Raw genomic sequence first — 24,251 nt, forward strand, 5'->3', positions numbered from 1 at the left:
TCTCCTTGTCCCCTGCTCTGCCTGTGGCCTCCCTCTTCCTGCTCTTTTAGCATGCCATGGCCATTTATTTGTGCCCTTTGTACCTTCAATTTACCCTTAAAAGTGTCAGATTCTAGGGATGCGTCATGGACAGATGTTGCTCTGATGGAGCTTTCAGAGATGGAAAACAGCAGACAAGTTAACACATGGATAAATAAGAGACAGTGAGTGATATGATGGTAAGTAAAGTAAAGTTGGTGATGGACAGGGAGGCCTGGCGTGCTGCAGTTCATGGGGTCGCAAATAGTGGGACACGACTGAGCAACTGAACTGAACTGAACTGAAAGTAAAGGGATGGAGAGTGATGGGAGGGGGTGTGGAAAGGCCTCTCTGAGGTAGTAGCTTTGAGCAAAGACCTGAATAATGAGCCAAGTGGATATCTGGGGACAAATGGGGCAGAGGAAGGGGCTGATTCAGAGGCTCCAAGGTGGGCAGACAGCTGTAGGACTTGGAAATGGTGACTAACCATAAAATACACTGCAGTGGAAGCTGGTAGTTAAATATGAAAGTCACACAGCTGAGGGTGTGATGAGTTCTCTGTGGGATTTCCACGAGGAGGGGCTTCATTTTAGGGAAGAACTCTGAGACAGGTTGTTCAAAGGGACTATTTGCTCACTGAATGGACAGGGTCCGCCCTCAGCTTTCCTTCTTCTCTGCACGCAGCCTGTTGGCGTTAGATTCAGCACTCGAGGCTCTGCCAACGTGATTTCCCCTGGAAGAGGAGAGTCCTATTAAAAAGGCAAACTGCAGTCCTGCTGATGATGACATTTTTGTATCCCTGTTGACACTTCTAGGGGGTAGGAGAACTGCCAGTTCCCATTCTGGTCTTTTATTCATGTTTCACTCCCCCCTGCCCAGCAGGAAGGTCCATCAGCAAGCTTGTGAGATGTGGGCTCAGACAGACTCGGATTTTAATTCCACTGTGATTTTTGTGGCTGTACGATTTTGGTGAGGAGTTGCTGAAACCTGGCCTGGATAGGGGTCTGTGGTGAGGGCTCTCAGATTTGGGTTAATTATGTCCAGTATTAGTCTCCCCAGGTGCCTCAGATGGTAAAGAATCCTCCTGCAATGCTGGAGACCTGGGTTCAATCCCTGGTTGGGAAGATCCCCTGGAGAAGGGAATGGCAACTCACTCCAGTATTCTTGCCTGGAGAATCCCATGGACAGGGGAGCCTGGTGGGCCACAGTCCATGGGGTTGCAGAGTTGGATGTGACTGAAGTGATTTAGCACACACAGCACACAAATACACTTTATTAGGGCTCTTCTTTCCTTTTTATTTTCAAATTTTGATTTATTTTTTTACATGTATAGCATTTATATCATTCCAAGCTAAGATTGTCATTAAAAAAGTATCCTGAGAACATTGGGGGTACAATCAGTGCGTGCTGGTGTGTGGTTGCCCTGGGCGGACCAGGTGGGTGTCCTATCGCTGATATTGTTTAGTGGTGTCTGTACACAGTGAGGATAAAAAGCAGATGACTTTTAGTTGCTTCCCCCTCCTCATTTCATATTGCTTATTCATTCACGTGCCATTCAACACATCTCATATATTAAAAAAAAAAACAAACCTTGTATTTTGGAATAGTTTTGGTTGCACAGAAAAGTTGTAAAGATAGCACAGAGAATTCCCATATTTATCCTTTATCCAGTTTCCTGTACCAGTAGCATCGAACTCTGGGAGACAGTGGAAGGACAGGGAAGCCTGGTGTGTTGCAGTCCATGGGCTCACAAGGAGTCCGACACAACTGAACAACAGCAAGAGCAAGCACAGACAGTGCGTCTGATTGACTGCACCTGGTGGGGTGGGGGGTGGGGGGTGGGGGTGGGGGTGGGAGTGGGGGTGGGTCCCTCCCCTGGGTGGGGGGGTGGGTCCCTCTGGTCCCTCCCCTCCCCTCCCCTCCCCTCCCTTCCCCTCCCCTCCCCTCCCCTCTCACACTCCTCCTTGCCTGGCTCTTCTTCCCAGTCTTTGCCTCAGAGAAGTCCCACTTCCGTTCGTGTAACCTCTATACTTCTCACCCCACCCAAGGGAACCATTTTCTGATGGTCTGTTTCATTTTGCTAATATAAACAAATATATAATCTCATCTCTTTGCCATACGAAACTGTATACTACTGCTTTTCTGAACCTTACCAATTTCAGTTTAAAGAGGTAAATTAGAGACCACTCCATACTGGGCATAAAGATCTTCCTCATCCTTTTAGTATGACTTCCTGGCACTCTACTGAGTGGAGGTACCATGGTTTAGTCATCCACTTCCCTAATGATAGACATTTGGGTTGTTTCTATCATTGGGTATCACAATACTGTAGTGAATCAGTTGTGGTTCTCTTAGCCAAATGATGAGACCAGGAGGGGGAAAGAAAACAGTACTCATTTGAAAATCCATAACGAATGGAACTGAACTACTTCTTCTATGGAAACCCAAGGATCCCTAAAACTGACCTTTCCTCTTTCTTATGAGATTGCCCTTCTGTAATGGCCTTGGCTGTGAGACAGGCTTTGGTGATGTAGCCTTGGTGATAAGCAAGGGATCCTGTAGAAGAGCCATCAAGATTTTGCGTTTACACTTGCTTCACAACAGTTGCTGGTGAAAAAATTATGCCAGCTCCAGGAAATGGACTCCAGTCAATAAGGCCTTCGGTGCACACATTCTCTTGGAATAATTTATTAACTCCCTGCAGACCTTGTGGTCAGGCACAATTAGAATCTTCTCCCACAGTGGCTGCATGCCATTTAACAGGCTGGAGCTATGGCTGGCAACGTGGAATTGATGAGACCCAGGGGACGTCTGTGAATGGAGGTGGGTGAAGATGAGCTGGAGGAGACAGCTTGATGTAGGGGAAGGAGCCAGGACTGTGTAGGCGGACAGACTTGGGTTCAAATCTTTGCTCATTCTTTAACTGGAGTCCTTTGGGCAAGTCACTTTGAGATTCAGTTACCCCATCCATTAGATGGGGTAGAGGTTGTTGTGAGGTTTCAGTGAGCTAAAATATGTAAAGTACCTAGCGCAGTGTACACAATAAAGGACAGGTAGTTAGTGTGGGAAGAAAATTCAACTCCCTGCAGTAGAAACATGGAACCATTTTTTCAACCCTATTTTCAGCTGTGTGTGTTAAATCTCTACCCCACTGGGTGGCAGATCCCTTAACTTTCTGATAACTTTCAGCTATGAAAAATCTCAGTCAGGTCCAAGTTAAACCTCCGGTTTCAGATCTAATGAGATGTTCTCTTCCTTCCCACATGGCAGGGGCCTGAAGATGAGTGGGGAGGGAGTGGGAGAGGAGGATATCAGTTACTTTACTTGGCTAGGCTTAGCATTGGTGGCACTCTGACCTGGCATCAGCCAGAGGGCCACCAGGTCTCTCTGTGGCTCAAGGTTTGTGCAAACTCAGTGGCTCTGTCATTGGTGATGGGCTTGGTCCCAGCTTCACCTGTATCCTGCCACTGAGGTCCCTAAGAGGGGGCTTGCCCTGCACCCTTTGGCTCCTTTCAGTCATCAAACTCAGAGGCTTGAGGCCTCTCTGCTCCCTCTGGCTTCTCCTGTACAGAGTCAAGAGGGCTCTGAGAACACAGAGTGAGAGGTGGTTACTTTGCCTGCTTTCCTAGGAATCCTCACTTGATGTTGCTCCAGTGACAGCACCGGAGGGATCTTGTGGTTCTGCACCTCAAAGGCAGGGACATTGGTCCCCTTTCTTATAAGTCACTCATCCCTGGCTCCAGGGTAGGTGACCATATAACTTATTGCTCAAATTTGGGCACTTCTGCATATGAAAGGGAGTGGGGATTTATTAACTGCTGTGCTAAGACAACAGCTCTAAGTTGGGACCATTCCAGGCAAACCTGGGATGCGTGATGAGCCTCTCTGGGAGCAATTTCTCTTGGAGGTCTCCTCCCCTGAGCTAGGAGCCAGCTGTGTGACATAGCCGTCAATTCCAGAGCCATGGGAAAATTCCTACTTGATGTCCTGTTATAGCTGCCATGGTAACGAAGTAGGTGGTGGTGGTGAGGATTCAGTGAGAGAGCTTAGCACAGCAGCCAGCACACTGTAGGCAGGTAGGTCCTCTTGCCTCTGCTTCCCACTCTACCCCTTGGATGCTCCCTCTGATCAGTTCACTCTGAATTCAAAGCCAAATGATAATAGCTCACATTCATTAAACACACACTGTGTGCCAGGAGCTGTGCTAAGTACCTTACACACCTTCCCTTTTCCAATCCTAACAACAACCCCAAGATAGGTAAGTATTATTATGTCTATTGTACAGTTAAGACGGCAAAGGCTCAGAGAAGTTCAATGCCTCCCCAAGGTCACAGACATACGTGGCAGAGTTGCAGTTGAAACCTGGGACTGCCTGACAGTACATGCCTTTAATCATTCTGCTGCATGAGGCATTGAGAGAACCTAAGTATAGATGGGGGCCAGGCCTTTTAATTTCTGAGCAGTCAAGCCAGAGATCCTCAGGCCTGCCACCCAATGGAAGGAAGAGCAGGAATTGTCTCTCTGAGTTAGAAGTGGCACTATGTGCAAGAATGAGAGATCAAGGGAGTTTTTGGACCCATTGCTGAAGGGTCTCAGGTGATCAGAAAGAACCCATGCTATGGAAAGTGGCTGCCACATGGGAGCTGAGACCAAGAAACCTGCCATGTGTCATCTGCCTTAGGTCCTCGGGTAGATTGATATGATTGATATGATGAGGGCATTTAAGTGAATGTGAAGTCTCTGTCATGTCTGACTCTTTGCGACCCCATGGACTGTAGCCCACCAGGCTCCTCCATTCATGGAGTTTTCTAGGCAAGAGTACTGGAGTGGGTTGCCATTTCCTTCTCCAGGGGATCTTCCCAAGCCAGGGATTGGACCTGGGTCTCCTGCATTTCGGGCAGACGCTTTACTGTCTGAACCACCAGGGAATCCCTGAGGGTATTTAGGGTATCTGAATCTATAGACTGTCCAGTTTAATCAACTGATTGCTTACTTTTGCATGCATTTTGACTTTGGTTCATTCCAGCATTTGGCTGAAATGCTTCAGATTGGTTATGTTCCCAATCACATTTGCATCAGTTACCCTTAAGTGCCCAGCTCTGTAGTGGTCATTTAGGAGGACATGTGGTCTGTCATCAAGTTGGGGGAAAAATTAATGTGGGACAATTTACTCTATCTTAGCTCTGCAAAAGGTTGTTTATATTTACTTATGTTTGCCATGCAATGGCAACCCACTCCAGTACTCTTGCCTGGAAAATCCCATGGGCGGAGGAGCCTGATAGGCTACGGTCCATGGGGTTGCTAAGAGTCGAACATGACTGAGCGAGTTCACTTTCACTTTTCACTTTCATGCGTTGGAGAAGGAAATGGCAACCCACTCCAGTGTTCTTGCCTGGAGAATCCCAGGGACGGGAGTGCCTGGTGGGCTGCCGTCTATGGTTACACATGACTGAAGTGACTTAGCAGCAGCAGCCATGCTTTGGTGTTATCCTTTCACTTTGCATTTGGGAGATGTTTTAGTTATCTAGTGCCAGGATAATGCCACATAACATGCCATCCCCATATTCTGACATATAACAATAAACATGTACTTAGTTCATGCATCTCGGGGGATGGCTGGAGAGGATCTGCTGAACTCAGTTGGGCTTGCTCATGCAACTGTAGGCCATCAGGGGGTTTGCTGAGCTAGGCTGGGCTCAGCTGGATGGTTTTGCTGCAGGGTGTGGGACTACAGGTTAATGTGACTCAGATTGAGCCTGCATATCTCTTTGAATCAGGGATCTGGCTAAGGCATGTTCTTATAATGCTGATGGCAGAGATTCAAGAAGATACATCCAGCCTCACAAGCTGGATCCTAAGCTCCTGCTTGCATCCTGTCTGTTTTCATCCCATTGACCAAAGAATTTCACATGACCAAGTCCAAACTCAAAGAGTGGGGAGAAACTACCAAGTTACATGGCAAAGAGAATGAGGTCAGGGAGGCGAGGATGACTCAGAGGAAGTTGTAAAAAATAGTCACGAAAGACTCCTGCTGAATTTACCTGCTTCACTCCCAGTGCTTGTCATGTCTCAGTATAGAGAAAGCTGTGCTTCCCTTGAGCAACTTTGCTATTTTTACTGAGTGGATGAATCTCATATTTTGTACTTCGCTATGGCCGATAGGAAGCCTACGTTCAAACTGCAGCTCATCTTTATCTTATAACTATAATCACTATTTCTAATGCTTATCTGATTCCAGCCCACATATGGCGTCATCATATTTTCTCCTTCTGAGACACTCTCGTTTATTTATTTTATCTTGTTGTATTGCAGAGGTTTTTGTTAGCAGCTACAATTCTCTTTTTGGAATAAGGTGGGTATGAATGAATACAGCCAAGTGCCAGATGAGAGGAATAGATAACCCATTCCTCTGTGGTGAGCCAGGCTCTGTGCCTAGCTCTGAGGTTACATGGTTGAATTTTATATATTTCCTGCCCTTGAAGAACTCACAGGACAGTAGGCTGTAGCTGGCTTTCTTAATATCAGCACGATTTACGGGGTGGGCTGGACAATTCTTTGAAGTGTGTGAGGGTGTGTTTGTGTGTGTGTCTTTCCTGTGGTATTGTACAATGTTTAGCAGCATCCCTGAACTCTACCCATCAAATGTTAGTAGTACTTCCCCACCCCAAGCTGTGAAAATTAAAAATATCTGCAGATTTCCCAAATGTCCCCTGGGAGCACAGTCACCCCTGGTTGAAAATTCCTGGGAGATTTTATATATATATATATATATATATATATATATATATATATATATAATTCAAGGAAGTTGGGAGCTCAGGAAAAGTTTATAAGAGTAGGAGTGATACTGGAGTGGAGGCCTGGAGGACAATTGCAGGAGCCAAGTGAAGAGGAAGGGGAAGGGAAAGGCAATTTCTGTGACATGGGGCAGCAGGTCTTGGTGCAGATGCATGGGGCTGGGCAGGAATGGTGAGAGATGAAGTCATAGGTGCAGGCAGAGCCACGCCCTAAAGGCATGGTCTTGGCTGTGACACAGACCTTGGACAGATTTGATTCTGTAGGTCAGTGCTTCTCAACTTGCAGAATGTCTGAGAAAGGACACCTATTAAACATGTAGATTTCTGGTCCCCACCCTAGGGATTTTAATCCAGTATAATTGGATATTGTGAATAATGCTATTGTGACCTTTTGTGTATAAGTTTTTACACGAATATATGTTTTGAACTCTCCTGGATACATATACAGAAGAGCTGATTTGCTGGGTCATATGGTTAACTCTGGGCTTCTCAAGTGATGCGGTAGTAAAGAACCTGCCTGCCAATGCAGGAGACTCAAGAGATGTGGGTTTGATCCCTGGGTCAGGAAGATCCCCTGGAGGAGGAAATGGCAGCCTGCTCCACTTTTCTTGCCTGGAGAATCCCATGGACAGTGGAGCCTGGTGGGCTACAGTCCATGGAGTCGCAAAGAGTCGAACACAACAACCAATAACACACACACACACGGTTAACTCTGTGCTTAAACTTTTGAGGAACTGCCAGCTCTGTTTTCCAAAGCAACTGCACATTTACATTCCCACCAGCAGTGTCTGAGGCTCCTGATTTCTCCATGTCTTCACCAGGACTTATTATTGTCTGTGTTTTTTATTATATCCATTCTGGTGGGTGTGAAGTGGGATATTTCATTGTGGCTTCCCTGGTTGCTAATGACCTCGAGCATCTTCTCACGTGCTTCTTGGCAAACAGTGTGTTGTAAAGCTTCCCCAGGTTATTTTAACATGTGAGCAGAGGTGTGAACAACCTGTCTGCGTTGAGGGAAGGCAGAGGTGCTTGTGGGGAGTGTTGTTGGGAAAGGCTTCTCCAGGGTGCTCTTCCTGAAGAGGAAGAGCTCAGAGAGGTCAGACTGGCCGTGGGACCTGCTGAAAGCATGAGGTCCCCTGGCGAGCCCCTACAGGAGGTATTCCAGGGACAAGCGCTGGCAAGCGGAGTCCAAATGGGGGGGCTCCTGCTGGGGTGGAGTGCAGGAAGTCTAACTGGGGAGAGGGGAGTGGAAATACTAACACATATATATGGAATCTAGAAAGAAGGTGCGGATGAGCCTATTTGCAGGGCAGCAGTGGAGACGCAAACATAGAGAAGAGCCTTGTGGGCACTGGCGGAAGGAGAGGGAGGGACAATTGGAAGAGTAACAGTGAAACATATACATTACCACATGTGAAAGAGCCAATGGGAATTGGCTGTGGGATGCAGGGAGCTGAAACCTAGTGCTCTGTGGCAATCTAGAGGGGTGGGGTGGAGTGAGGGGTGGGAGGTGGGAGGGAAGTTCAAGAGGGAGGGGACACATATATCCCTGTAACTGACCCATGTTGGTGTATGGCAGAAACCAACACTATATTGCGAAGTAATTATCCTCCAACTAAAAAAATAAAAAAAAAAAAAAAAGAGGGGGCTGAAGAGGAGGGGTTTGGAGAATGGGAACAGCCTGGACTTCAGGCTGATGGAGTACTGGGGGCAAGGGAGAGGTGCGAGCCGGGAAGGAAGGGTCAGATTTTGAGCGTATCCTACTTCAGTGGCAGAAAGGGGGAATCCACTGTGGGAAGGCGGCTGAGGGTGGATCAGACCTGGCAGGGAAGAGGCGGGGACGCGAACAGTGTTAGTCTGGGGTGGGCCCCCGTACTGCCTCTGAGCCTCTGCTGGTTTGCCTCTAACCTGGAGCTGACCATCCTTTGTGGCAATGTGCTTCTGGGAATGAAGTGAGGTAACTAATACGGGCTGAAAAGCTATACTGACATGCACTTTGCTCATCCATCTAATTTATTACCCTGTATTATTATTTACATTTGGTTCTCTCCTATGAGACTGTCTTATTTATCTTTATAACTGTCTCATGTGTTTGTGTAACCTCCGTGCCTGTAACTGATCAGGGCCAATTTAAAATTTCCTTTCCTTTCCCTTAATAACAGTTGATCCCTCACTGTGTTCCAGGAGTTGTATATATCTGTATGTTCCCTCCACTTCCAACAACCCTACAAGGTTTCCATCCCTGGCTTTGCTTTTGTTGTTCAGTCGCTCAGTCGTGTCTGACTTTTTGCGACCCCATGGACTGTAGCCCGCCAGGCTCCTCTGTCCATGCTTTTATCCGGGCAGGAATACTGGAGTAGGTTGCATTTCTTCCTCCAGGGGGTCTTTCCCACCGAGGGACTGAACCCATGTCTCCAGCATCCCCTGAACTGGCAGGCAGGTTCTTTACCACTGAACCACCTGGGATGAGTAAAGGAAGCCCTCCGGAGGTTTTTGTCTGTGGATTGAGCCAATTTATGGTGCAGTGGGGGAAGGGGTTTATTGATTCTATGTTATATGCCAGATTATGTAGTTTTTCTTTTTTAATCCTCCAAACACTCCGTAAAATGGGCCTGATTGTTGGGAACAAAATACCCAAGATTCCACATTTAGGGACGTGGCAGGGTCTGAGTACAAGCTCTCTCCCCCTCCCCCGCCCCCGCCCCCGCCCCTCGCTCTTCCTGGCTTCCCACTATAGCGCGTTGCCTCTACTTAGGTGGGAAAAGTGGGTATCAGAGGGAGGGTCTGCAAGAACAGGAAGGTGAGGCTCAAGCATCAACGCCTGCAATGCCGCCTTGTGCACCTAGATGGCGCTCAAGGCTCGGCTTCCAGGACACACCTGGGGCTCCAGCCTACCTCTCTGGTAAACAGGCTGCTGGTTCTATGCAACAAATTATGGGAAGGAAAGGAAGAGGCTGAGAAATTTGTTTCGCCTCTGTTTTGTTTTTGTTTCTGTTTGCAAAACAAACCTACCACCTCTAAGCCTGCAGTTCACCTTTGTTGCTCCATCAGCCTAACACGCCGGCAGAGCTCTGGGGGTGGGGTGGCGAGGGCAGGGCAGGGTGAGGCATTTCAAGCAGAAAATAAAGTGAAGCGGCTGGTCACAGAGTGCCCCTCTCCTAACCCTCTTATCAACGTTGTCATGGTTTGTGGACGTCAGCGAATTCTCCCACCCTGGAAAGCAAGGCCTCTGCCAGTCAGAAGGGAGGATATTGTCAGAAGTGGAAAGAGTTTCTCTTTCTGGGTCTGACCCCTCATTTTGTGGGTCTGGAAGATGGATGGCTAAGTCATGGGTCTGAAATTAGGTCTTTTGGTGCAATTTTGCTCACCCTGTTCTCCTTGTCTCTGTTAAAAAAAAAATAAAGTATTTGTTGCCTAGACTGTTTTTTCTTTTTTTCCTGGTTTGGGCAGAACCTGGAGGAGGAGGTCAGGGGGCAGCCTGGATGGAGAGGAAGTTCGGGGGTGTCTTCAGATGAGGGGGATGAAGCATCAGGTCAATTCAGAAAGGTCTTGCCAGGCAGGTTGGTGAGGTAGCTTGACTGGATTTTCAGCTGCTAGGACCCATGTTCAAAGGAGAAACAAGACTGTTCTGAGAAATTGTCATCTTATCTTTATTTTCTGTTTTCTCTGCATGATTATTCTTAAAGTCTGAATGTGGAATTTTCTTCATATACATTATAGATTTGAATACTAACTTGAAATCTTCCCTCTCTCCAAAATCCTCCCCCTCTCCCCATCCTTCTTGGTTTTTTTCTTTTTGCTGTTTTTTTTTTTTTGTTGTTCTTGTTGTTATTGTTGCGGTTGTTTGTTTTTGTTTTGATTTTTGCTTTGGTCACCAGAGAGCTTAGCATCCAGCTGGAGTCCAAATGCCTAAAAACTGTGCAGAACCTAGTGAATTTCACAGATGTTTCCCGCCTTGGTCTTCATTTCCTGTCTCGAGTATATTTTCCCCGGCTGTGTCTTTTAATTACATTTTTCAGTTTTGTGTCGTGTACCTTCTCTGGAGCAGCCTCAGATCCTTCATGGAATGAATGAAAATGTTTGTGTAGAGGGCATTTTGTCTGACTGAGCAGGGGGTCTAGATGTTGCTGCTGTGCATACCACTTCCCTCTCCTCTGTCCCCTCCTGGGCCCTGGAGCTTGTACTGTGGGAAGGAAGCAGGCAGAGGGCATGGGCTAGCATCTGTTTCCCTTTAGCCTTCTGCATGGCCTGAAGTCCTATGATTAGAGGGACTAGGACAGACAACTGCTTTTCAGGGGAGGACTGGGGTACCCGAGGCAAGGTGTGGTGGCTAGAAGTCGGCAGAACTCTCAGAGGGACTTTGTTTGGCTGTACAGACAACAGGCAGAGCAGCTTCAGGACCTGAGGGACGACCGATGACACAGCGTTGGTGAGAATTCGCAGGCTGCTCTGTGGGGAACTTCACTGTTAGCTGTACTCAGGCAGCTCAACAGACTGGAAGCTTGAGGGCATCTGGAATAATCTGTTGGCTAGACATAACGCTGAGGCTTCCCTCAGTCTCTCTGTGGGCAACGGTGTACTGGAATTGATGTGAACGTGTTGGGGAGACTCTGATGGCTAAAGCAGGTGGGCACATCACAGAGGCTGTTCGAGTCAACTAGACCTCCTTGGAGAAGGCAATGGCACCCCACTCCAGTACTCTTGCCTGGAAAATCCCACGGACGGGGGAGCCTGGTGGGCTGCAGTCCATGGGGTCGCTAAGAGTCGGACACGACTGAGCAACTTCACTTTTCACTTTCCTGCACTGGAGAAGGAAATGGCAACCCACTCCAGTGTTCTTGCCTGGAGAATCCCAGGGACGGGGGAGCCTGGCGGGCCGCCGTCTATGGGGTCGCACAGAGTCGGACACGACTGCAGCGACTTAGCAGCAGCAGCAGACCTCCTGGAGGGGGTGCTAATCTCTGTAAACCACCCAGGTAAACGGCTATGTATTTGTGCATAAAAAAAAGGGTGACTAGTTTGTCAGGACCTATCGATACTGGAAATGCACGTCAACCCTAGTCCAGACTTCCTGGAGTCTGTCTTATGGGAATGTCCAGGGGTGTGTGTATGGAGTAACATATGGTCAAGATGCTCAGTGCAGAATTGTGGGAGTGTGTGAAAACGTGGGAGTAACCTAAATGTCCATCCTTTGTGCATGCTCGGTATGTGACCCCATGGATCAGGCTCCTCTATCCAGGAAATTTCCAGGCAAGAATACTGGAGTGGGTTGCCACTCCCTCCTCCAGGGGATCGTCCCAACCTGGGATTGAACCCCTGCCTCCTGCAGCCCCTGCACTGGCAGGCGGTTTCTTTTCCACTGTGCCGCCTGGAAAGCCTGGCCATTGATCAGGGAGTGGCTACTATGGCACATCCGTACTGCTGAGGGCTATGGAGCTGTTACAGTGATGAGATACATTTATACGTGCTTACGCGGAAATCTCCCAAACATACCAAACTGAAATAAATTATCTGTATATATAAAAGTGTATATATATATATATATATATATATATATATCAGTTCAGTTCAGTTGCTCAGTTGTGTCCAACTCTTTGCAACCCTGTGAATCACAGCATGCCAGGCCTCCCTGTCCATCACCAACTCCCAGAGTTTAACCAAACTCATGTCCATCGAGTCCGTGATGCCATCTAGCCATCTCATCCTCTGTCGTCCCCTTCTCCTCCTGCCCCCAATCCCTCCCAGCATCAGGGTCTTTTCTAATGAGTCAACTCTTCGCATGAGGTGGCCAAAGTACTGGAGTTTCAGCTTCAGCATCAGTCCTTCCAAAGAACACCCAGGACTGATCTCCTTTAGGATGTTTTGGGGGAGGGAGTATTTATTGTACATAAGGCACATGCTATATATATCTATATATATGTGTGTGTGTATACACACACACACACATATGTGTACATATATATAGTTATATATATGCAATGATGCAGATATCATCAGTTTTACATACACATATATATGTATCTATATATAAATAAATATATGTATATATATATAGTGTGTGTGTGTGTGTGCCTTATGTACAATAAATATTCCCTCCCCCAAAGGAAGGCATCCGGGTTTGTAGACTGGCTGTGGTGACTAATGATTGTAGAAAGCTACTCTCTTATGCTCAGGATCATACTCAAAATATCTGACCACCTGTAGGTCAGGAGCGCTGAATGCATGCTGGGCAGATTCTGGTGCCCCCTTGCTGTGCCAGGTGTTAACTTTTTAGTTCTTGGATTATAGGGGGTGGAGGCCTGGGAGATTCCGAGGGTGACTGTTGACTACTGTGGAAAGATTTCTTTATGTTAATAATCAGTATGATCATACTGCTGCTCTGAGTTAAATGTCGGCCTTGCCATCGTAGTCATATTTTAAAAATTCTGATAAAAATGAAGTGAGCTTCCTATATGCTGATTCGCGAGCGGTGGACTGTGAAGTGGGCCCCGCAGAGGTGAGGCCTCCAGAGCTGCTTGACCCAGCGCTGGGGACTGGCTGCCCTGGGAACAGAATCCCTGCCCTGGATGCAACATTGCCATGACAGATGTATCACAACCTTTAAGAGAACTCACCCCATCCTGCAGAAAACTTGGTATAATTAGTCGTTAATAACCAGAACCCGGCTTCCCCACGGTGCAAATTGTTTCCATATTGATCTCTACCTGCATTGTCAGCACGCTGGAAAGATTGAACTTTAAGTGCTTAATTCAGTCCCATTCAACCGATAATTTTGGTTTTGTCCTCCAAACAAAAACACCCTTGTTTAGTCTTCTTTTTTTCTCCCACAAATAATAAAATCAATTCATTTCTCCCCCTTCTCCTGCCCACGCCTAGTCTGCCCCTGTAATCAATACATTTTGAAATGTCAATGTATTCCTGGGTGAGGAGCTGGGAGGGCTTGGGGAAGGAAGGGGAGGAGGCAGGAGCTGACAGGAAGACAGCTTCAGCCTCCCCAGGCCAGCAGGTTGCCTTTAAATCCCATCAAGGCAAATCCTCGCTTGTGTCAAATCTCTGGGCTTCCACACCTGGGTACGTGGTGTGGGGCACAGCCTTTAGGGTAGAGTTGACTGAAATATTATCCAACATTTTCAGTTTGGCTTCACAACCTTAAAAACAAACTGCTAAGCTTTCCATTTTTAAAAAAATTTATCAAGTCAACAGTATGGGAGTTGTGCTCACTCTCACCCCACCCAGATTGCCTGTCCTGAGGCCCACCTTTTCTGTGAAGCTAGTATTGATGGGAAGCTTGGAAGGGGTGGGGGGCATGAAGTGGGAGAGACTCAGAACTGGTTTATTGGCTAAGGCAGAGCCGAACCATCCAACTCGAGGTTGAATTCTCCAGTTTAAGCATTTAGTAATATTTCTGAAGAACTGGTTTGTGCAAGTTGTCGGAGGTCATCGATGGGGGGAAGAGGCATTAGCACTGAGTGCCTCCTATGTGCCAATGGTTTTACAAATAGTATTTTTAATGATCACAGTGAATCTTTCCCTGTTGCAGAGATGAGAAAACAAACGGGCACTAAGTGAATTGCTTGCAGGTCACAGAGAAGGGAGCTGAGAGAACTGCCTCAGGAACCACGCCTCTCTGACTTGCCTCATCCAAACAAAAGAACGAAATAGCACCCCTTCATAGAGTAGCTAAAAGGACTGGATGAGCTGTGCCTCTAAAGTGTTTAGTCATATTAAGCACTTGGAATAATTATCATTATAATTACTCCCCTGCTATGCATAAAACATTTGCATTTTAGAAAAATTCTGGTGTCAATACATTTGTAAAACTTTAGTTTTTTTTCTTAATTTTATTCTTAAAGTATGTCTGACATTGAAAATAAATAAAACAGAATCTCTGCCCTCAAAGAGGTGATAGTCTGATTTTGGGAGAATAGAGAAAGAAGAAAAAATAATGCTCTGTCAGACTGATTATAAAAAGAATATGTTAAAAGGCACAGAGAAGAAGATTGCCTTATAAAACCTGAAGACAGGGCTTCAGAAAAGGCCTGTAGGAGGATTCGAACTCATGAAAGATGATGGTTAGGTGTTAGCTCAGTAGCCAAGGAGTAGGAAGGGAACAGTGAGTAAAGGAACAGCATATTCTAAGGGCGGAGGTGTGAAAGGCGTGGCGGGTGCAGGTTTTTGTGAAGGGGGATGTTGGGAAATGGCCAGAGATCGGGCTGGGCAGGTAGGCAGGGCTAGATCATGGTAAGCCTTCCTGGGCGAAGAACACAGATTTTATTTTCGAGGCTTTGTGAATCCTTGAAGGTTTTTACACAGGAAAGTGGCAGATTCAGAATCCCATTTCATAGGATGAGTTATGCGTGTGGGGACTCCCCTGGGAGTCCAGTAGTGAGGCCACATGGGAAGTGGTTGCAGTGACCTAGGGGAGACACTCCGAACCCTAAGTGTGACCAGGATAGCTATGCATGGAGAGCGACGGGATGGGAGAGCCATCCAGACCTGGGACCCATGAGGACTGGAGACCCAGTGTTGGTTGTAGAGAGGGAGGGAGGGAGAGGAAGTCTAAGATGATTCCTGTCTGGATGGTTGCTGGAAACTTTGATCAAGAAAGGGGAGAAGCATGTTTTAAGAGAAAGATGGAACAGGTTTCAGACACTGGCTTTCAGGTGTGCAGGGCATCCAAGTGGAGAGGAGTGGATGTATAGCGCCTTCCTCTGTGTATCCTCCCCACCCCGTATGCACTCGGTCATGTCTGACTCTTTGTGACCCCGTGGACTGTAGCCCGCCAGGCTGCTCTCTCTATGGGATTGCCCAGGCAAGAATACTGGAGAAGGTTGCCATTTCCTCCTCCAGGGGATCTTCCCGACCTAGGGCTCAGACCTGACTGAGCATGCATGGGGGAGGGGCACCATACTTCATCTTCAATGCCCTACACATCTGAAATGCATGATGTCTGAAACTTGACTTTCCATCTTTCTCTTAAAACATACAAAGCACAGTAACTGGTAATCAGTAGATGGTTAATGTTTGTTGAGGGAATAAGTAGATGGCTAAAACCATAATGAGGATGAGATTGTTCAGTAGAAACATGAGTCCAGCGGGGTGAAGAGGAAGAATGCTGGGGGAACATTAATCACCCCACAGACACCCAGATAATGAATTAAGAGAAGCCTGAAATTCAGAAATCATAAGCACGTCACTTAAGAAGATTCAGGGTACGGCAGAGTCGTTTTCAGCACTGTTGACCTATACAATTTATAGACCAACTAACCATTTTCTTTCTTAGAAGTAATAGCCAACATTCATTGAGTTCTTGCTGTGTGTTGGGCCCTGTATCAAGGGACTTACCTATATTTCTTCACTCAGCTCACAGCCTGCCGACAAGGAGATGCTATGTGTTTTTCCTTTTCTAGAGATAAAAAAAAAAACAAAAAACTTGGCAGCTTGGAGACATCCAGTCACTGCTAAGGTCCTTCAGCTCATATGCTGTGGACTTGGGCTTCTAACTCAGCCAAGAATCTTCATCACTCTTGTCTCCTAAATTTCCAGTCATTAAAAAAATCAAGGCTGAGCATATCAGGCTGTGTCTCTTAAGACAATCAGATCAAGAGAATGGTACTATCTTGGAGGAATGTAGGATATATAAGTTGTTACATTGGCCTTGTATATCTCTGGGTTTTTCCAGGTGCTTTATCTGCCATTTGTCCCTCCTCATCTCTTAGGAGTTGATGGCTTTTGGGAAGCTACCAGCCTTAGGGGAGGTTGCTGTTTCCTAATCATGGCCTGGAGGACTTCTCTATGTCTGAGTGAGCATCTAGATAAAGGATAAGCCATTCCCAAGGTCAACTGGATGAACAGATCCTTTCTTTTTTTGTCTCTTGGAGACTAATTAGTAATGGTGGGTGAATGGATTCAACTGAATGCCTTCCCTGATCTGGGTCTGCTGGGGGTAGTTCTCAGTACCCAAATGGGATGAGGGACCTATTTGTTCTGAACACATCACCTTGCCCTGGCTTTGGTACCTTCTGGGCAGCTCCTTCAGGGATCACATAGAAGCAAGACTACCAGGACTCTCATTCATTTACTTTTTGAGCAGCTTATTTGCCTCAATCTCTATCCATTGTAGTGGAGAAAGCAGTCTTTAGAGTCAGGCGGACATGGCTTTGGGGCTTCCCAGGTGGCTCAGTGGTAAAGAATCTGCCTACAATGCAGGAGACACAGATGAGGGTGCGATCCCTGGGTTGGGAAGATCCCCTAGAGGAGGAAATGGCAATCTGCTCCAGTTTTCTTGCCTGGAAAATTCCACAGACAGAGGAGCCTGGCAGGCTACAGTCCATGGGATCACAAAGGGTCAGACATGACTAAGCATGAGCATAAGACATAGCTTTGGTTTCCAGCCCTGCTTCTTGCTAGATGCATGAACTTGGGGAGTGATCTTAACTTCTCTGAACCTCGCTTTTTTAATCTGAAAAATTGGGACGATTTCATTTCTTATTGTGGAAATGAAATGGGATAACATATTCAGGGTGCTCATCATGGGGCCTGGTACTGTGAACATGCTCAATACATGTAAGGCCCTTTTCCTGATGGGAATGGAGGTGGACCCCCTAGATAATTGATAATGGCTGCTTATTCCATTGCTTCTAGGAATTTTTGTATTTTCATTCAAATAAGATCGGGTATTAAAATGGCCCCCATGTTGTCATTGTGTTGTAAAAGTAATCAGAAATTGTCCAAGAAATTCAGATGTCACGTCTACTTGTGAACCATCACTTATAAATGAGTGTTCAAACTCTTGATAGAGCCCAGAACAAGTACTTCCGTATTATTTATGGTACAGAGTCACATGAGCTGGATTCCAGGTTAAAAGAAGAACACTCCTTTCCCCCTACAAGAAGACACTGTTGATGCAAGGTGGGTAAAGCCAGACTGACATTCATAGGCTCACGTGGACCCGCAGTGAGGAGGCCTGGTACCTCCTGGAACTTACACTGACTAGTCTGTGAGTCTCAAACACTATGGACACTGGTCACCTCCCACACGCTGATGTCCAAGCAGCTCCAAAACTCAAGAGGTTGTGGGGCTGAAGTGACACAGATCTTAGCACGATGATGTGGAAGAGTGGGTCACACTTTCAAGAACTCTTCAGAATGTTTTGTCACCAAAACTTGAACTGTCAGAGTAAAAGGGGTAGAAGGTGCAGGAGACCCAGAATTGAGAAATAAGGCATATTCTGTTACTGAAACATAAATGTGATAAGTACTAGATCCAAGAAAAGAAAATCACACATGATATTAATAAATATGTACTGTGTGCCTGGTGCTGTTTTAGGCTGGGGGCTATCTAAGTTTGGAAAAACATTCTAATGGGGGAAAATGGATAATAAACAAAATGAATATGTACATTATTTTGAATGTTAGAGATAGTATGTGCCAATGTGAAAAATAAAGCTGGCAGATAGAGCAGGGAGTGAAGAGTGGTGGGGTGGATGTTGTAATTTCAAGTTGGTAGCTGTGAAGAGTTTCAAAGACTAAGATAACACTGAGCAAGACACACTTTCATGATCTGAGCAGAGAACTGCAGGAAGAGGGAGGCCCAAAGGCCCAGGCACCGAGGCATGAACATTCCTGGCACGTTCAAGGAAAAGCAAAAAGGCCCATGGAGCTGGAGTGGAGCAAAGTTCAGGTAAGAATGAGGTGATGGGAAATGAAGTCAGAGAGCTGACATGACTGAAGTTTCCTGGGCTGATCACGTTGGTGCTTATCCCATCGAAGGACATGTTGTCACCATCATCCTTTTTATATTCTCCATCTTTTCATTCCTCTAACATTTTCTAGGGACTTTGACAAGCAGATAACCTGGAAGGTCTTCTCAACCCTTGTAACAACCCTTTGAGGCAGATTATTTATCATGACCATTGCACATATGAGAAATCAAAGTTCAGTGAGGTTAAGTAACATTAAAGGTCACAAATTTCATGGCAAAGGCTCAATGCCTTTTCTCTCATGCAATCCTGCCTCCATTCCCAAAACAAGGTTTATTTGTGTTGTACCTTCTGGCTTTGGCTCGTAGCTTTTCACATAAAAGTATCCAAGAAGCTCTTGTGTATTCCTGTCAATTGCTTTCGATGCCTCATTTTCCTTTTCACTGGGAATGGGACCAGTGGAAATGGTGGTGGATAATGTTTCTGGGCCTCCCTGTCATGGACTGGGGCGTGTTTGTGTCTCCCTTAAATTTCTTTGTTGAAGCCTCCATTCCTGAAGGGATGATGCAAAGAGGTGGGGCCTTTGGGAGAGAATTGGGTTTATTTGAGGTCATGAGGGTGGAACCTTCAGGATGAGATTAGTGCCCTTAGAAGAGGAGGAGACCAAGCTGTCTCTCACCATCTTGAGAGGGCACAGCAGAATGGCCATCTGCAGACTGGGAAGATGGCCTTTGTCGGAACCTGACCAAGTTGGCACCCTGCTCTTGGACTTCCAGCCTCAGAACTGTGAGAAATAAATTCCTGTTGTCTAAGCCATCCCATCCATGAATTTGTGTTATAACAGCCTGAACCGACTGAGATTTTCCTGTTTATCTTGTACAATATTTCCTTCTTGGATTCTGGTGCAGGAGCTTGTTCATAGCACCAACCCTCCCCACATGCTTGGTTCTTGGTTGTGAAGTCATCTTCCAGAACCAGATTCTCCAGCATCCCTGTCTTGTTTTTTGAGAATTGCTATCTAATTATTCATTTTTACTTTGGGGTTTTCTCTCCTCTCATCTGCCAGTCTGCAGAGGCAGGATCTGCCAAGTGTTCCTGCTGCCCACTGAGCCATCTTTCTCAATTTTACAAAAGCTGCTGTGATTGGGACCTTTGGCGCTCAGCCATTTCTGGGTCTTTCTCCTTTAGGTGGAGAATTGCATCTCTCTGCCCTTTGATGTTAGATTAGGTCCCATGAGTGGAAGTGATGTTGCTACTTCTGGGTAGAGACATTTGGTTTCTAGTGTAAGATCTTCAGGACTTTTTTCCCTGATTGAGGCAACCCTGGAGCATCTGTTGAATTGGAGGGTCCCTGAGCTGTGTGAACACTGAGCTACTACACAAAGGACAGTGGCTGCCAGGGTGTGAAGAAATCTCTTTCTGTGTGTCATGTTTCTGTGATTTTGGTGTGTGTGTGTGTGCGCGTGCGTGTGTGTGTTGTTCCTAGCCTATGCTGATTGACATCTCTTTTTCTGGAAGATGAGGTGGTGAGTCAGGAGACAGTACCCTGATTTTTATTCAGTGGGTGCTTAGCATTTGAGGATTGCAGGCAGACAGACTTGAATTGTATGACCCTGGGCAAATGACTTCCTGCATTTTCTGGTTTTTCTTTTCTGTAAATCGGAGAGACTTACACTTATCTTCTCAGGTTGTTGTGAAAATTGAACATCGGAACAAGGGTAATGTAGGTAGCATACAGTAGGTGTTTAATGAATGCTTGTTTTCTTTCTTCCTGCGCTGTCATAAACTCGAACACGACATGCCCATTTTTTGTCTTCTATCAAGGATGTTGCCGTTCTCTCATTAACTAGTGTTTCCTTGTTGCCAGGATTTAGTGCCAAGTAACCCTCTCCCTTGATGCTTCCTCTGACTTCTGAAAGATGAAATTGTCAGCAAGGCAAGGCAGAGATTGATCAGATGAGACACCCAGCAGATGTCCGGAGAGTCGGAGTCCCCGCTGCTGCTCTGTCCTGCCTCTGTGCCAGCTCTGTAATCTGTATTAGGAAAACACAGTCTGCTTGATTGCCCTGTAATAGACTTTCACAACATTAGCGCTTGCCTCCCTTTCTTCCAGTTCTCCATGATATTGTTTTCATTTCCAATTTCTATCCAATTCAGTTAGATGTTTGTTTTGACTCTGGCTCTGAGCTGGGCATGGGGAATATCGAGGTGGATTAAGGCATAGCCCCTGCCTGCAAGAAAGGCACCCCAGTGAGGGGAACAGATAAGGCAGCCAAGCTCACTCACCCACCCACCGCCAGCCAACCAACCAAAAGAACAAAAGCCCAAACACCTGTGATGAATACAAATCTGTAAGCAAGTATGTGATACAGAGAGAGGACTAGGAAGGAACTGATGAATTCTGCTGGATCTGGGAATGGGCGAGGGGTGAAGTCTACTTCCAGAAGATTCTGTTTCACCAGGGTTTTGGTGAGTGAATAGGAGTTTGCCAAGGAGATTGTGAAGGAAGACTGGGAGGGATAATGTATTTGCCAAGGTACAGTGATATGAGATGTGGGACGTTCTGGGCATTATATGAGATTTGGTATTTAACAGAGTATAAAGGGCAAAGTAGGAAGTAGAAGGAGATGAGGAAAAAGGTTTTGCCAGGCAGGTCAGAGAGGGTAGGAGTGTGTGGGTGTTTGTTAAAACTGTTTCTCTTTGCAGTGTACCCTTTATTGCTTCTTATTCTTCATGCACTCCAGTTAATAAGATTATATTTGTTGCCTTGCCTGATAATGTTGGGTGGTTAGCTCTCATAGGTCTGGATGGAGCAGAGGGCTCTTGAAATATGCTGAAAAGCACATGGAGTCAGGATTAAGGATGTTCAAGCTGGTTTTAGAAAAGGCAGAGGAACCAGAGATCAAATTGCCAACATCCGCTGGATCATGGAAAAAGCAAGAGAGTTCCAGAAAAACATCTATCTCTGCTTTATTGACTATGCCAAAGCCTTTGACTGTGTAGATCACAATAAACTGTGGAAAATTCTGAAAGAGATGGGAATACCAGACCACCTGACCTGCCTCTTGAGAAATCTGTACGCAGGTCAGGAAGTAACAGTTAGAACTGGACATGGAACAACAGACTGGTTCCAAATAGGAAAAGGCGTACGTCAAGGCTGTATATTGTCATCCTGCTTATTTAACTTCTATGTAGAGTACATCATGAGAAACTCTGGACTGGAAGAAACAAGCTGAAAACAAGATTGCTGGGAGAAATCTCAATAACCTCAGATATGCAGATGATACCACCCTTATGGCAGAAAGTGAAGAGGAACTCAAAAGCCTCCTGATGAAGTGAAAGAGGAGAGTGAAAAAGTTGGCCTAAAGCTTAACATTCAGAAAACGAAGATCATGGCATCTGGTCCCATCACTTCATGGGAAATAGATGGGGAAACAGTGGAAACAGTGTCAGACTTTATTTTGGGGGGCTCCAAAATCACTGCAGATGGTGACTGCAGCCATGAAATTAAAAGACGCTTACTCCTTAGAATTAAAGTTATGACCAACCTAGATAGTATATTCAAAAGCAGAGACATTACTTTGCCGACTAAGGTCCGTCTAGTCAAGGCTATGGTTTTCTCCTGTGGTCATGTATGGATTTGAGAGTTGGACTGTGAAGAAGGCTGAGCGCCGAAGAATTGATGCTTTTGAACTGTGGTGTTGGAGAAGACTCTTGAGAGTCCCTTGGACTGCAAGGAGATCCAACCAGTCCATTCTGAAGGAGGTCAGCCCTGGGATTTCTTTGGAAGGAATGATGCTAAAGCTGAAACTCCAGTACTTTGGCCACCTCATGTTAAGAGTTGACTCATTTGAAAAGCCTTTGATGCTGGGAGGGATTGGGGGCAGGAGGAGAAGGGGACAACAGAGGATGAGATGGCTGGATGGCATCACTGACTCCATGGACATGAGTCTGAGTGAACTCCAGGAGTTGGTGATGGACAGGGCGGCCTGGCGTGCAGCGATTCATGGGATTGCAAAGAGTCGGACACGACTGAGCGACTGAACTGAACTGAACTGAGGGCTCAAATCTGACTGTTTTATTAGCCCCATGGTCTTATACCTGAGGTCTCCATCTCCTCCTCTGCAGAGGGGGAAAATCATGCCCACCTCACCGAGCATCTCTGAGGATTAAAATAAAAGAAATATTTAACATACTCAGCACAGAACTTGGCATCCATTGGGTACTCAATACTCTTCCAGTTGGAGAAATCTGTTATTTGTGTTTGGGAATTGTGTTAAGCTCATAAAGAAACAGCTGAAAATTCTTCCAATTGATTTAAAAAATACAATTACACTTTTTTTTTCTTTTTGAGAAAAGTTCTCAGTTCTTTTTCATGACAAACCTTTCAGTATCCTCAAAGGAGGAAAACAAACTTGCAAAAAAAAAAAAAAAGAAACTTGAAACAATATGACATTTCTGTTGTATCAAACTGCAGAGGTCTTACCTTGAGATTATTTTGGTAAATCCCTTTACGTTTTTCACTCTCCCTACCCCCAAATGTCATGTGTTAGAACACACTGCTGTTTTGACGTCTCCATTGTGATATTTATTTTAGAGTTTTAAATATCTCAGCACTGAACTCTGGCCTTTGAGGAAGGTAAACTAATTATTTTCCAAACCATTCTGTAAAGCAAGCTCGTGGCATTTGTTTCCTCATAGCTTAGAAAGGAAATGTGAAGCTAGTGGCTTTTTAAGAAAGAGGATGTGCAGTCAGACAGGAGCGAAGAAATTTGGGGTCTGAAGTCATCTTGTCCACCATGTTTCAAAAGGAAGCCCTGATGTTTCTGGAGAATAGCTGAGGCCAGACCAAACAAAAACGGTGTGACAGGTGGGATAAAGGTTGTCGGCACAGATGTCAAGGGCCAGCTAAAGTCTCATATAATTATTTGATGGTCCCAATAACTTTACAAAGTAGAGTTTTAGTCCCCTTTTACATATGTGGAAACTGAGTCTTCAAGAAGTAAAGTCTTATTTAAGGTGACAGGGCCAGGAAGTTGTGGGCTGTTTTTTGCCTGACACCAGAGTGTGTGATCTTAACTACTTGTCTCTGCAGTGGCGTCTTTAAGTGTGGAGTCTTTATGCTGTGTGATCTTGGGCAACTCACCTAGCCTCTCTGAGCTTCTGAGTTTCTTCTTCCATTAGTCATGAGCAACAGTATCTACTATCTCCTTCTTAGTTGTCAGGATCAGAGATACTTCCTGAGGAGGAAGCGCCTAATAAGAATAAGTGAAACACTGTAACTAATTGGGTTCTGCGTACACTGACCTCTATGTCTTGTGATTATAGCCTCTCTAACTCCATACCATCCCATACCTGGCTGTCCCATACCTGTCCTCTCATAGATGGTTCCCCAGTGGACCACAATACACATTTCTCATTCCCCTCATCTTTTCCTGCCTCCCATCTCTGGTTTTTATTTCCTTCTCTAATTCCTGAAGTTCTCACAACACTCCCTTTCTCTGAGATATTACAAGTTTCCTGGTGGAGGTTTCGGGGTACATGGAAGACAGGTTACTGGCCAGCCTGCAGGTTTAGCAGAGCTTCCTAGAGAAACTGACTTGAGGGATGGCGAGGATCTGGGTGAGAGGAGGGGCAAGAGGGATTGTAGACTCGCTCAGGGGCACTGCACGTTCTTGGACCCGTGAGTATTTGTACAAGATAATGGGTGAGAGTGGACTCTCAGTATCGTTTGT

The sequence above is a fragment of the Oryx dammah genome, unplaced genomic scaffold (assembly GCF_014754425.2).
Source record: "Oryx dammah isolate SB20612 unplaced genomic scaffold, SCBI_Odam_1.1 HiC_scaffold_2, whole genome shotgun sequence".
NCBI lineage: Eukaryota > Metazoa > Chordata > Mammalia > Artiodactyla > Bovidae > Oryx > Oryx dammah.